The sequence below is a fragment of the Dermochelys coriacea genome, chromosome 3 (genome assembly GCF_009764565.3).
Source record: "Dermochelys coriacea isolate rDerCor1 chromosome 3, rDerCor1.pri.v4, whole genome shotgun sequence".
In the NCBI taxonomy this organism is placed as follows: Eukaryota; Metazoa; Chordata; order Testudines; family Dermochelyidae; genus Dermochelys; species Dermochelys coriacea.
The window spans coordinates 188041392-188053890 of record NC_050070.1 but is presented as its reverse complement, the minus strand read 5'-3'; positions in this window follow the sequence as shown (position 1 = coordinate 188053890).

Sequence of the window (12499 nt, the reverse complement as noted above, 5' to 3'; positions counted from 1 at the left end):
CATTAGTGCTGATCAAACACACATGCTATATATAGTATGTAGCCACCACAAGACAAGCAGTGGGAGAGGCTATCCACAGGTACATACCATTCACACTGTAGCAGCTACTTTCTCTCTTTAATGCACTGCTTGATCAGAGCTAGTGCAGGTGTATCTCTTCAGAATGGAATGTACACCTCCAACTCAAAGAGTAGATGTACCCTTAGATGCTGGAAGTTATTCTCCAAAATGTTAACATATGTTGGGAGGAAGGATGGTCTTGTATGCAAGATACTGAATTAGGATTCAGGAGATCTGGGTTTAATTCCTTGTTCTACTACAGACTTCTCATGTGACCTGGGGCAAATCACTTAGAGCCTCATTTTCAAACATTAAAGATAATGGCAAAGCTCTCAGTTGTTTCAATAGCATAGGACCAGCACCTTAACCTCTCTGTGCCTCAGTTCCCACTTGTGAAAGAGTAGAAAATAGCACTTCCTTTTTCTGTCTTGTTTGCTTGTGAACTCTCGAGGCAGGGATTGGCTCTCACTATGTATATGTACAGCATGAGCACAATGAGGCTCTGATCCTGGTTGGGGTATCTAGGTGATACTATGATACAAGTAATAATAATGGATCAAACTTGGGGACCATGCTAGTAGGCAATTCCTAAAAGACCCAGAATTTTTTGCATCTACAACACGTGTTGGATTTTTGAAAGCCAGCAGCATTGGCCCAGCTCTGCTCCCACTAAATTCAACATTAAAATTGCACTGACAGCAGTGCAAGCAGGCCAACACTGAGTGCTTTTGAAAATCCTACTCTATGTTTCACTATATCCTTGTCATGTGAAAACCCACACAAACAAACATATTTCTGGATATAAGATTTTGGTCTATACAGCTGGACAGCTTTAGTTTGAAACTGGAATTTACTGCTGAACCATTGATTTTCAGTAAACTTCACTACATAGAGCTTTAGCTAGAATCATTTGTTTGCCATTGTTAGGTACTGAGTTGAAGTAAATTATTTACTCAAGCCAGTCAATCTCCATTGTTTATGAAGAACAGAGGTGACTTCATCTACACTTTGGAACCATAAGACTTCTCTCCAAGGACCAAATCCATTACAGGAAATGGGAGCTAGATCAGCATCCGTGTATTTGCTGAATTTTGTCAAAAACTACCAACGCTGGCAATGCATTACACTAAAAGATAAAGGGTTAACATTTTCAAACATACATAGTGACCTAGGCAAACAAATGCATATTGAAAGTCAATGAGACCTAGGCATCTAAATCATTTAGTTCCTTTTGACTGTTACCCAAAGTGCATGCAATAGGTATTTTAAAAATATCAGCTGCTCCTTAATGATCTATTATTAACTTTGCAAAATGTTAGCCAGTAATGACTGAATTCATACCTTCCCTCTGCCCTGATGCTAACACAGCATTGGCCTCAGTATGCTAAAGGGGTTTTGATCGCATTATAAATGTATCTTGTCAGTTGCATTCATATTTTCCTAGAATACATGACCTCATTGGAATGGAAGTGTTCATGCTTATCGTACTACTATGTTACACGAAAATGAACTATTAGAAGTCTTTATTGTACCTTTTATCACTTAATTATTTTCTCACAAGGAATTCTGGCTCCCTCTGGACATCAGGATAAACAGGTAAAATTAATTGTAAATTAATCTTAAGAAATGGTCTTAGCAGAATGAAAAATAAATATATAAGTAAATAATTAAAATCAGTAAATTACAGCCTCACAGTCACATTATGTGTGTTTATATTCTGCACCTTACCTATAATGTATTGTGTAATAAAAAACATATAATGGGATGAATCTATCCTAATGTGTCTAACAGAATGTTGTTCATAAATTATACATTGCAAATCCATGATTGCCTGTTAGATGGTGAGCTATAAGAGGAGGTAAGATCATGAATTCCTAGTAGAAAAGAGATAACTCTAATGAAAGTTTTGCAGTACCAAGGTAAACTCAATTTATTACATTAAGCAGACTGTAGTGTCTCAACAATGCTCATGTTGACACATAGTACGCTGGCAAATAGTCAAGTGCCTACAGTGATGAGACTTCCTGACTGTAGTGGGATAGGTATTTTAATCACAGCTGGTAACATCTTCCAAAGCTCCTAAGTTCTATTGACTTTCAGTAGGATCTGGGCTCCTTAGTTGCTTTTGAAAATTTTGTTCAATATTTTCCTGTATCCATAAAAGCAAATGTACAAACCTGTCATGAAAATTTATCAATCCTGACTCATGTTTACCTGCTTGGCCGTTGCCATGATGATTGGTGATAATTAGAAGCTGTCAAGGTTCCTTCCCCACTCTGAACTCTAGGGTACAGATGTGGGGACCTGCATGAAAACCTCCTAAGCTTACTTGTACCAGCTTAGGTTAAAACTTCCCCAAGGTACAAACTATTTTACCCTTTGCACTTGGACTTCCACTGCTACCAGCAAACATTTGACTGGGTTTACTGGGAAAACGTTGTTTGGGAACGTCTTTCCCCCCAAAATCCTCACCAAAACCTTGCACCCCCCTGCCTGGGGAAGGCTTGATAAAAATCCTCACCAATTTGCATAGGTGACCACAGACCCAAACCCTTGGATCTTAAGAACAATGAAAAAAGCATTCAATTTCTTACAAGAGAATTTTAATATAAGAAAAGTTAAAAAGAATCACCTGTGTAAAATCAGGATGGTAAATACCTTACAGGGTAACTAGATTCAAAACATAGAGAATCCCTCTAGGCAAAACCTTAAATTATAAGAAAGACACAAAGACAAGAATATTCATTCTATTCAGCACAGTCTAATTTCTCAGCCATTTAAAGAAATCATAATCTAACGCATATCTAGCTAGATTACTTACTAAATTCTAAGACTTCATTCCTGTTCTGTCCCTGGCAAAAGCATCACACAGACAGACAGAGCCTTTGTTTTTCTCTCCCTCCAGCTTTGAAAGTATCTTGTCTCCTTATTGGTCATTGTGATCAGGTGCCAGCGAGGTTATCCTAGCCTCTTAACCCTTTACAGGTGAAAGGATTTTTCCTCTGGCCAGGAGGGATTTTAAAGGTGTTTACCCTTCCTTTTATATTTATGACACGCCCCCCAAATCACAGCTATGGTGAAACACTGGCTGGGATTTCTTCCTGCAGCTCTAGGAAAAAACAGAGTTAATAAGACACATGCACCTCTAAATATACTACCAAGTATATAAAGACTAACAATATTTTCCACATCTCAAGGACGATTTTAACCAGTTGATTCTGGGAAACTTTCACGGGAGAGTACATCAGCCACTTTGTTAGAAGCTCCTGAGATGTATTGGATGTCGAAATCAAAATCTTAGATGGCTAAACTCCACCGAATACGTTTTTTGTTATTTCCCGTGGCAGTATGAAGCCACTGTAGCGCAGCATGGTTGTTTGCAAGTGGAAACGCCATCCCCAAACATATGGGCGTAGCTTTTCCAGAGCGTAAACAATGGCGTAACATTCTTTTTCACTGACTGACCAGTTACTTTCCCTCTCAGACAGTTTTTTGCTGAGAAACACTACAGGGTGGAATTCTTGATCTTGTCCTTCCTGCATTAAAACTGCTCCCACACCACGCTTGGACGCATCTGTGGTTACTAGGAACGGTTTGTCAAAGTCTGGGGCTCTTAGTACAGGGTCAGACATGGGTCAGTCGCTTTAAGTTGATTAAAGGCCTTCTGACACTCTTCGGTCCACTGAACGGCATTTGGCTGTTTCTTTTTGGTTAGGTCTGTCAGTGGGGCGGCGATTTTGCTGTATTGCGGTACAAATGTAATGTAATAACCGGCCAAGCCTAAGAAGTATTGAACCTGTTTCTTTGACTTTGGGACAGGCCACTTTTGGATAGCATCCACTTTGGCCTGTAGGAAGGCCTTGATAGTTCCTTGACCCACCTGATGCCCAAGGTAAGTCACTCTGTTTAGGCCTATTTGACACTTCTTAGCCTTAACAGTTAATCCTGCCTCCCTTATGCGCTCAAAGACTTTTTGTAGATGTAGACTTTTTGCAGATGCCCAGGAATCCGAAAATATGGCCACATCATCAAGGTAGGTGACTGCATGTTCTCCTAATCCCACTAGGAGACCATCTACAACTCTTTGGAAGGTGACGGGTATATTCTGCAGCCCGAAAGTGAGTACATTAAATTCATACAGCCTGACATGTGTGGTGAAGGCTGACCTTTCCTTGGTGGATTCATCTAGCATTACCTGCCAGTACTCCTTGGTTAAGTCCAAGGTAGAGATGAACTGGGCCCGTCCCAGTTTCTCTAATAGTTCATCTGTGCATGGCATTGGATAGTTTTCTGGGTGAGTTACAGCATTTAGCTTACAGTAATCCACACAAAACATATCTCCCCATCTGGTTTGGGAACTCGAACCACTGGAGATGTCCATGCACTGCCAGAGGGGTGGATTACACCCATCTGTAACATATTCTGGATCTCCCGTTCTATAGCAGTTTTAGCTTGAGGAGACACCCAGTAAGGTTGGACTTTAATTGGGTGAGCATTACCTGTATCAATGGAGAGGTATGCCCGTTCAGTCAGCCCTGGGATGGCTGAGAACGTCGGTGCATAGCTAGTGCACAGCTCCTGGATCTGCTGTTGCTGCATACGCCCCAGGGTCAGGGAGAGGTTCACCTCTTCCATGCCACCAGCACTTTTCCTTCATAGTAGACACCTTCAGGCCACTCAGCGTCATCTCCTCCCTGGGCTATAAACTGACAAACTTTTAATTCTCTGGAATAAAAGGGCTTTAGAGAATTAATATGGTATACCTTAGGCTTTCGGTTGGAGGTGGGGAATGCTATGAGGTAATTAACAGCTCCCAGGCGCTCCTGGACCATGAATGGCCCTTCCCACGACGCTTCCATTTTATGGGCCTGGAGCACCTTTAAGACCATAACCTGGTCTCCTACTTTGAAGGAACGCTTTCTGGCACATTTATCATACCAGGCTTTTTGCTCTTTTTCAGCATCCTGTAGGTTTTCTTTAGCAAGGGCTAGAGAGGTTCGGAGGGTGTTTTGTAGGTTGGTTACAAAGTCCAGAATGTTAGTTCCTGGAGAAGGTGTAAACCCCTCCCATTGCTGCTTCACCAACTGTAATGGCTCCCTAACCTCACAGCCACATACAAGTTCAAATGGTGAAAACCCTGAAGTGGGATGTGGTACAGCTCTGTAGGCAAAAAGCAACTGCTACAACACTAGATCCCAATCATTGGACTGCTCATTTATGAATTTACGTATCATGGCCCCCAAAGTTCCATTCAACTTCTCCACCATGCCATTTGTTTGATGGTGGTAAGAAGTGGCAACCAAGTGATTTACCCCATGAGCGTCCCAAAGACTTTCCATAATTCCTGCCAGGAAATTAGTTCCTGCATCTGTGAGGATGTCAGAGGGCCAAGCTACCCTGGCAAAAATGTCTGCTAGTGCCTGGCACACACTTTTAGCCCTAGTGTTGCTTAGAGCTACTGCTTCCAGCCATCGGGTGGCAAAATCCATGAAAGTCAGTATGTACAGCTTTCCTCTGGGTGTCTTTTTCGGAAAAGGACCCAGAATCTCCACACTCACTGAAATGGAACTTCAATGATGGGAAGTGGCTGAAGAGGGGCTTTGACCTGGTCTTGGGGTTTTCCCATTCTTTGGCATACCTCACAAGACCAGAGACAGATAGAAACATCCTTGCCCATTCCCTCCCAGTGGAATGACCTCCCCAACCGGTCTTTGGTCCTGTTCACCCCAGCATGGCCACTAGGATGATCGTGGGCTAAGCTCAAGAATTTGACCCGGTACTTAGTTGGAACTATCAACTGTCTCTGAAGATGCCAGCCTTCCTGGTGTCCACCAGAAAGAGTTTCCTTGTATAAGAGTCCTCTTTCTACAACAAACCTGGATAAATTAGAAGAGCTGAGAGGTGGTGGGTTGCTCTGTGCCGCCGTCCAAGCTCTCTGGAGGCTTTCATCTACTTCCTGTTCAGCCTGGAACTGTTCCCTTGATGCTGGAGACATCAGTTCCTCATTGGATTGTGGATCTATGCTTGGTCCCTCTGGAAGCAATGTAGGGGATGGAGCTGTTTCTGTTGCCTATGAACCGCTCTCCACTGGTGCACTATGTTGGGGTTCAGGCTCCGGCTGAGCCTCTTGTGTAGGGTTATCGGCTGCTGCCGGTTCAGGTTCGGTGGGGCCCTCTGGGGTTGGGGTTACAAGTACTGGATTCAGTGCTGGCAATGGGTCTGGTGTGGGTTGTTCGGCCGGTTCCAGTCCTGGGACTGGCTCTGTCTGGGTCTCTGGGACTGGATCCACTACTGCTGTTGCAGACATTGGCCTGGGATCCGGGTCCATCACCTCTGACTGGGTCCTGGCAGAAGTTTCCAGAACAGCGCTAGGGGTGACGGCTGGTTTAGTCTGGCTGCGGGTGACCATTCCCACCCGCTCCTCTCTACTGTACAGGGTGCCTGTGTATGGCTTCATAAGCCAGGGCATTAAGGGGTAGGCTTGATCCCCAAGGATAACTATAGGCATTTCAACATCCCCAACAGTTATTTTCTGGTCTGGGAAGTAAATCCCTTCCTGCAGCCGTTTAAACAGACCAGAGTTCCTGAAGACGTGAGCGTCATGAACCTTTCCCGGCCATCCCACATTGATGTTGGTGAAATGTCCATTATGATCCACCAGTGCTTGCAGCACCATTGAAAAGTACCCCTTGCGGTTTATGTGGCTGCCAAGGTGGTCCGGTCCCAAGATAGGTATATGCGTTCCATCTATCACCCCACCACAGTTAGGGAATCCCATCGCAGCATGACCTGCACATTTCCCAGAGTCACTATCTGTGATAGCAGCATCTCAATGATTAATTTGGCTACTTGCATCACAGTGACCCGCACAGTAGATTTGCCCACTCCAAATTGATTACTGACTGACCGGTAGATGTCTGGCGTTGCAAGCTTCCACAGGGCTATTGCCACTCGCTTGTGAACTGTGAGGGCTGCTCTCATCTTGGTATTCTTGTGCTTCAGGGCAGGGGAAAGCAAGTCACAAAGTTCCATGAAAGTGCCCTGATGCATGCAAAAGTTTCGGAGCCACTGAGAATCATCCCATACCCACAACACTATGCTGTCCCACCACTCAGTGCTTGTTTCCCGGGCCCAGAATCGGTGTTCCACAGCATGAGCCTACCCCATTAACATCATGATTTCCAAATTGTGGGGGAATGTGGTTTTAGAGAAAAATGTGTTCATGTCCTCATCACCATGCTTCCATCGCCTCCTTGCCTGGTTTTTCAGGTGCTGGTTCTTCATAAACTGCATGATAATGCATGAGGTGTTTACAATGGTCATAACTGCTGCGGTGACCTGAACGGGCTCCACGTTTGCTGTGCTATGGCATCTGCTCCTGCTCGTGCAATCCAGGGAAAAGGGCACGAAATGATTGTTTGCCATTGCTCTGACGGAGGGAGGGGCGACTGACAACATGGCTTACAGGGTTGGCTTACAGGGAATTAAAATCAACAACGGGGGTGGTTTTGCGAGAAACAGAACGGCCCCCTCAAGGATAGAACTCGAAACCTCAAGGATAGAACTCAAAACTGGGTTTAGCAGGCCGTTGATTTCATGGAGGGAGGGAGGAAGGTAAGAGAAAATGAATACAAAACAAATCTGGTCTATTTCTTGTTTTGATCCACTTCATCTATCTTTATATATCTTGCTGGCAGCAGATGGTGCAGTACGACTGCCAGCCATCATCACCTCCTGGGTGCTTGGCAGAAGACGGTGCAGTAGGACTGCTGGCCATTGTCATCTCCTGGCTGCTCATTAAAAGACAGTGCACTAGGACTGCCGATAGGACTGAATCGCCATGAGATGAAATTTAAAAGGGTAAGGACCTGGCTTAGTCACTCCCATGTTTGCCCAGGCGCCCCGACCTCATCGAGGTCAGTTAAAAGAGCACCCTGGACTATGTCGACGACGGCTACCAGTCATACTGCACTGTCTGCTGCCAAAAGGCAATAAGCTGCTGCGGTGTAGCAATGCAGTACCGCATCTACCAGCACCCAGGAGACATACAGTGACAGTTAGCTGAGCGGGCTCCATGCTTGCTGTGGTATGGCATCTGCATGGGTAACCCAAGAAAAAAGGCGCAAAACAATTGTCTGCTGTTGCTTTCACAGAGGGAGGGAGGGAAAGGGGGCCTGACGATATGTACCCAGAACCATCCGCAACAATGTTTTAGCCCCATCAGGCATTGGGATTTCTACCCAGAATTCAAATGGGTGGTGGAGATTGCGGGAACTGTAGGATAGCTACCCACAGTGCAACGCTCTGGGAGTCGATGGTTGCCTCGGTACTGTGGACGCACTTTGCCGACTACATGCACTTAGAGCATTTGTGTGGGGACACATACAATCAACTGTATAAAAACACTTTCTATAAAACGGACTTCTATAAATTCGACCTAATTTCGTAGTGTAGACAAGGTCTGAGTAACTAAGAAGGAAGAAGTGGGGCCGCTTAACACTGAGGATGGAGCGGAGGTTAAAGATAATCTAGGCATGGCCCAATATCTAAACAAATACTTTGCCTCAGTCTTTAATAAGGCTAAAGAGGATCTTGGGGATAATGGTAGCATGACAAATGGGAAGGAGGATATAGAGGTAGATATTACCATATCAGAGGTAGAAGTGAAACTGAAACAGCTTAATGGGACTAAATCGGGGGGCCCAGATAATCTTCATCCAAGAATATTAAAGGAATTGGCACCTGAAATTGCAAGCCCATTAGCAAGAATTTTTAATGAATCTGTAAACTCAGGAATAGTACCGAATGATTGGAGAATTGCTAATATAGTTCCTATTTTTAAGAAAGGAAAAAAAAGTGATCCGGGTAACTACAGGCCAGTTAGTTTGACATCTGTAGTATGCAAGGTCCTGGAAAAAATTTTGAAGGAGAAATTAGTTAAGGACATTGAAATCAATGGTAAATGGGACAAAGTACAACATGGTTTTACAAAAGGTAGATCGTGCCAAACCAACCTAATCTCCTTTTTTGAAAAAGTAACAGATTTTTTAGATAAAGGAAATGCAGTGGATCTAATTTACCTAGATTTCAGTAAGGCATTTGATACCGTGCCACATGGGGAATTATTAGTTAAATTGGAGAAGATGGGGATCAATATGAACATCAGAAGGTGGATAAGGAATTGGTTAAAGGGGAGACTGCAACGGGTCCTACTGAAAGGCGAACTGTCAGGTTGGAGGGAGGTTACCAGTGGAGTTCCTCAGGGATCGGTTTTGGGACCAATCTTATTTAATCTTTTTGTTACTGACCTTGGCACAAAAAGTGGGAGTGTGCTAATAAAGTTTGCAGATGATACAAAGCTGGGAGGTATTGCCAATTCGGAGAAGGATCGGGATATTATACAGGAGGATCTGGATGACCTTGTAAACTGGAGTAATAGTAATAGGATGAAATTTAATAGTGAGAAGTGTAAGGTTATGCATTTAGGGATTAATAACAAGAATTTTAGTTATAAGTTGGGGACGCATCAATTAGAAGTAACGGAAGAGGAGAAGGACCTTGGAGTATTGGTTGATCATAGGATGACTATGAGCTGCCAATGTGATATGGCTGTGAAAAAGCTAATGCGGTTTTGGGATGCATCAGGAGAGGCATTTCCAGTAGGGATAAGGAGGTTTTAGTACCGTTATACAAGGCACTGGTGAGACCTCACCTAGAATACTGTGTGCAGTTCTGGTCTCCCATGTTTAAAAAGGATGAATTCAAACTGGAGCAGGTACAGAGAAGGGCTACTAGGATGATCCGAGGAATGGAAAACTTGTCTTATGAAAGGAGACTTAAGGAGCTTGGCTTGTTTAGCCTAACTAAAAGAAGGTTGAGGGGAGATATGATTGCTCTCTATAAATATATCAGAGGGATAAATATAGGAGAGGGAGAGGAATTATTTAAGCTCAGCACCAATGTGGACACAAGAACAAATGGGTATAAACTGGCCACCAGGAAGTTTAGACTTGAAATCAGACGAAGGTTTTTAACCATCAGAGGAGTGAAGTTTTGGAATAACCTTCCAAGGGAAGCAGTGGGGGCAAAAGATCTATCTGGTTTTAAGATTCTACTCGATAAGTTTATGGAGGAGATGGTATGATGGGATAATGGGATTTTGGTAAGTAATTGATCTTTAAATATTCAGGGTAAATAGGCCAAATCCCCTGAGATGGGATATTAGATGGATGGGATCTGATTTACTATAGAAAATTCTTTCCTGGGTATCTGGCTGGTGAATCTTGCCCATGTGCTCAGGGTTTGGCTGATTGCCATATTTGGGGTCGGGAGGGAGTTTTCCTCCAGGGCAGATTGGAGAGGCCCTGGAGGTTTTTTTGCCTTCCTCTGTAGCATGGGGCATGGTTGACTGGAGGGAGGCTTCTCTGCTCCTTGAAGTTTTGAACCATGATTTGAGGACTTCAATAGCTCAGACATGGGTGAGGTTTTTCATAGGAGTGGTGGGTGACATTCTGTGGCCTGTGCTGTGCAGGAGGTCGGACTAGATGATCAGAGTGGTCCCTTCTGACCTTAGTATCTATGAATCTATGAATCTGAGTAGACTTTTGTATGGCTACACAGAAGTATTGGTGTGTTTGGTGATATTTCTGGGAATTAGGGAATTATTCTGGGAATAGCAATTATAAATGAAGTCTGAGTCACCTACACTTTGTAGCAAAATAATTTGGCTAAGTGCCTTTTTATGAAATCAGGATTCTGACTCATGTTCATATTTTTAAAGGGGAATGAGAAGCATGGGGAAATAGAACAACTCCCCAGGCAAAAGACCTCATCCAGACATCAGACAGCTGATTGTGTTTAGAGGGTGGGAGGGCATGAGAAGGAGGATCATGTCACAGGGTTAAATAAAGGATCTGCTTTGGTTGAAAGATGGGAAGGAGAAAGATGAGGAAGTTGGTTGGGATGGGAGGATAAAAGAAAAGTGTGAGAGAGGGGAAGCCTTGGAAGAGTGTTTTGAGCGCTATCCTAGACCTCTAATCAAACTGATAGTCTCCTGATGCTACAGCACGTGTGTATTTGACCTCTGGTGGGTTAATGCAGATAGATGGTATTTTAACAACCACCTACCATTTCATTTTTACTCTTCCTAACTTTGAGAAATGTTCAGAGATAATTTTACAGCTTCATATAAAGAGACAGGACAAGCTCATTCAGCCATGTTATGAGGCAATTGGTTGATGTAGCTCAAGCAAAGCTTGAACTTAACAGTTGAGAAACTGAATAGATATCAGCACTTTCCCAGAACTCTGAATTTAAGAGTTGCCTTCCCATCCTTCTGTGATTCAATGCCATCAGTTTTGCTCCCTCTGCAGCTGATCCAGAGAATTCAGGGTGTACTTCATTCTGCTGCAAAGGCAATCTGATTCTTTGAGTATAACTCAATACGTTGGCATCCTCACTCACCGATTTCTTCCAATTGATATCTCCCCACTACATTCTGCTCAACAACATCCTCACTTTTCCCTGAAATCCTCTGTAATAGGGAGATCATACTGTGGCACAGAATGAAATAGCTCCATCCGTTATCCATAGATCTGTTCAGTGTCATGACCCTTGATTGGTTCAGTTAGATTTACTATCCTTGTTCTGAGATCAATTGAAATTAGACATCCGTTGATTGGCTTCTATGAGATGCAGATATATTTACATACAGAATAAATGGTGTACTAAGGAAGCAATAAGTCAATGAAAGTGATGGATGTCCTAATGGTTAATGAAAAGGGGGAGCCATTAGGGTTATGGGTTCTAATACTAGATGATTCTGTGACTCCACATTGAGTCACCTTAAACAAATCACTGAGCTTTCTTATGACTTACCCAACCAAATTGGAAAATTGGTTTAAAAAAAGTCATTGATAATTCTGTGCACAGATTTCCTGAGATAATTACAAAGAAATATGCAATGGCTGCTCCAGAGATACAAAACTACCCAGAGAAATTTAGCTACTTTGCCTCTTTCCAGTAGTAGACATTCAATGTGAAAGTTTTGAAAGCAATCTTTTGAATTGTAATAGTTATTAGCAATGACCTACCTCTGCTCCCATTTAAGCGAGCCCCACCCCATATGTAAACACTATTCATTTTGAAACTATTTTTAAACTATGTGAAATTCTTTAATGTTGCCATGACTCACCTTCTCACAAATGAGCTTATGTATGTCCATTACTCAGTCAAGCAAATGGCTGATGTCAGAGCTATGGTTTTGCTCTGACTACTAATGAAAGTAAGTCACATTTTATAATAAGGCTAATGTAATCACAGTGCAATTACACCTTAATTATGCTTTTGAATACCCATATTAACCACTAATTTATATAGCTGGAAGTGTCAATACTAGAGCTGAGAAAATAATTGACTTTTCATTTTGGTGGTTGAACAG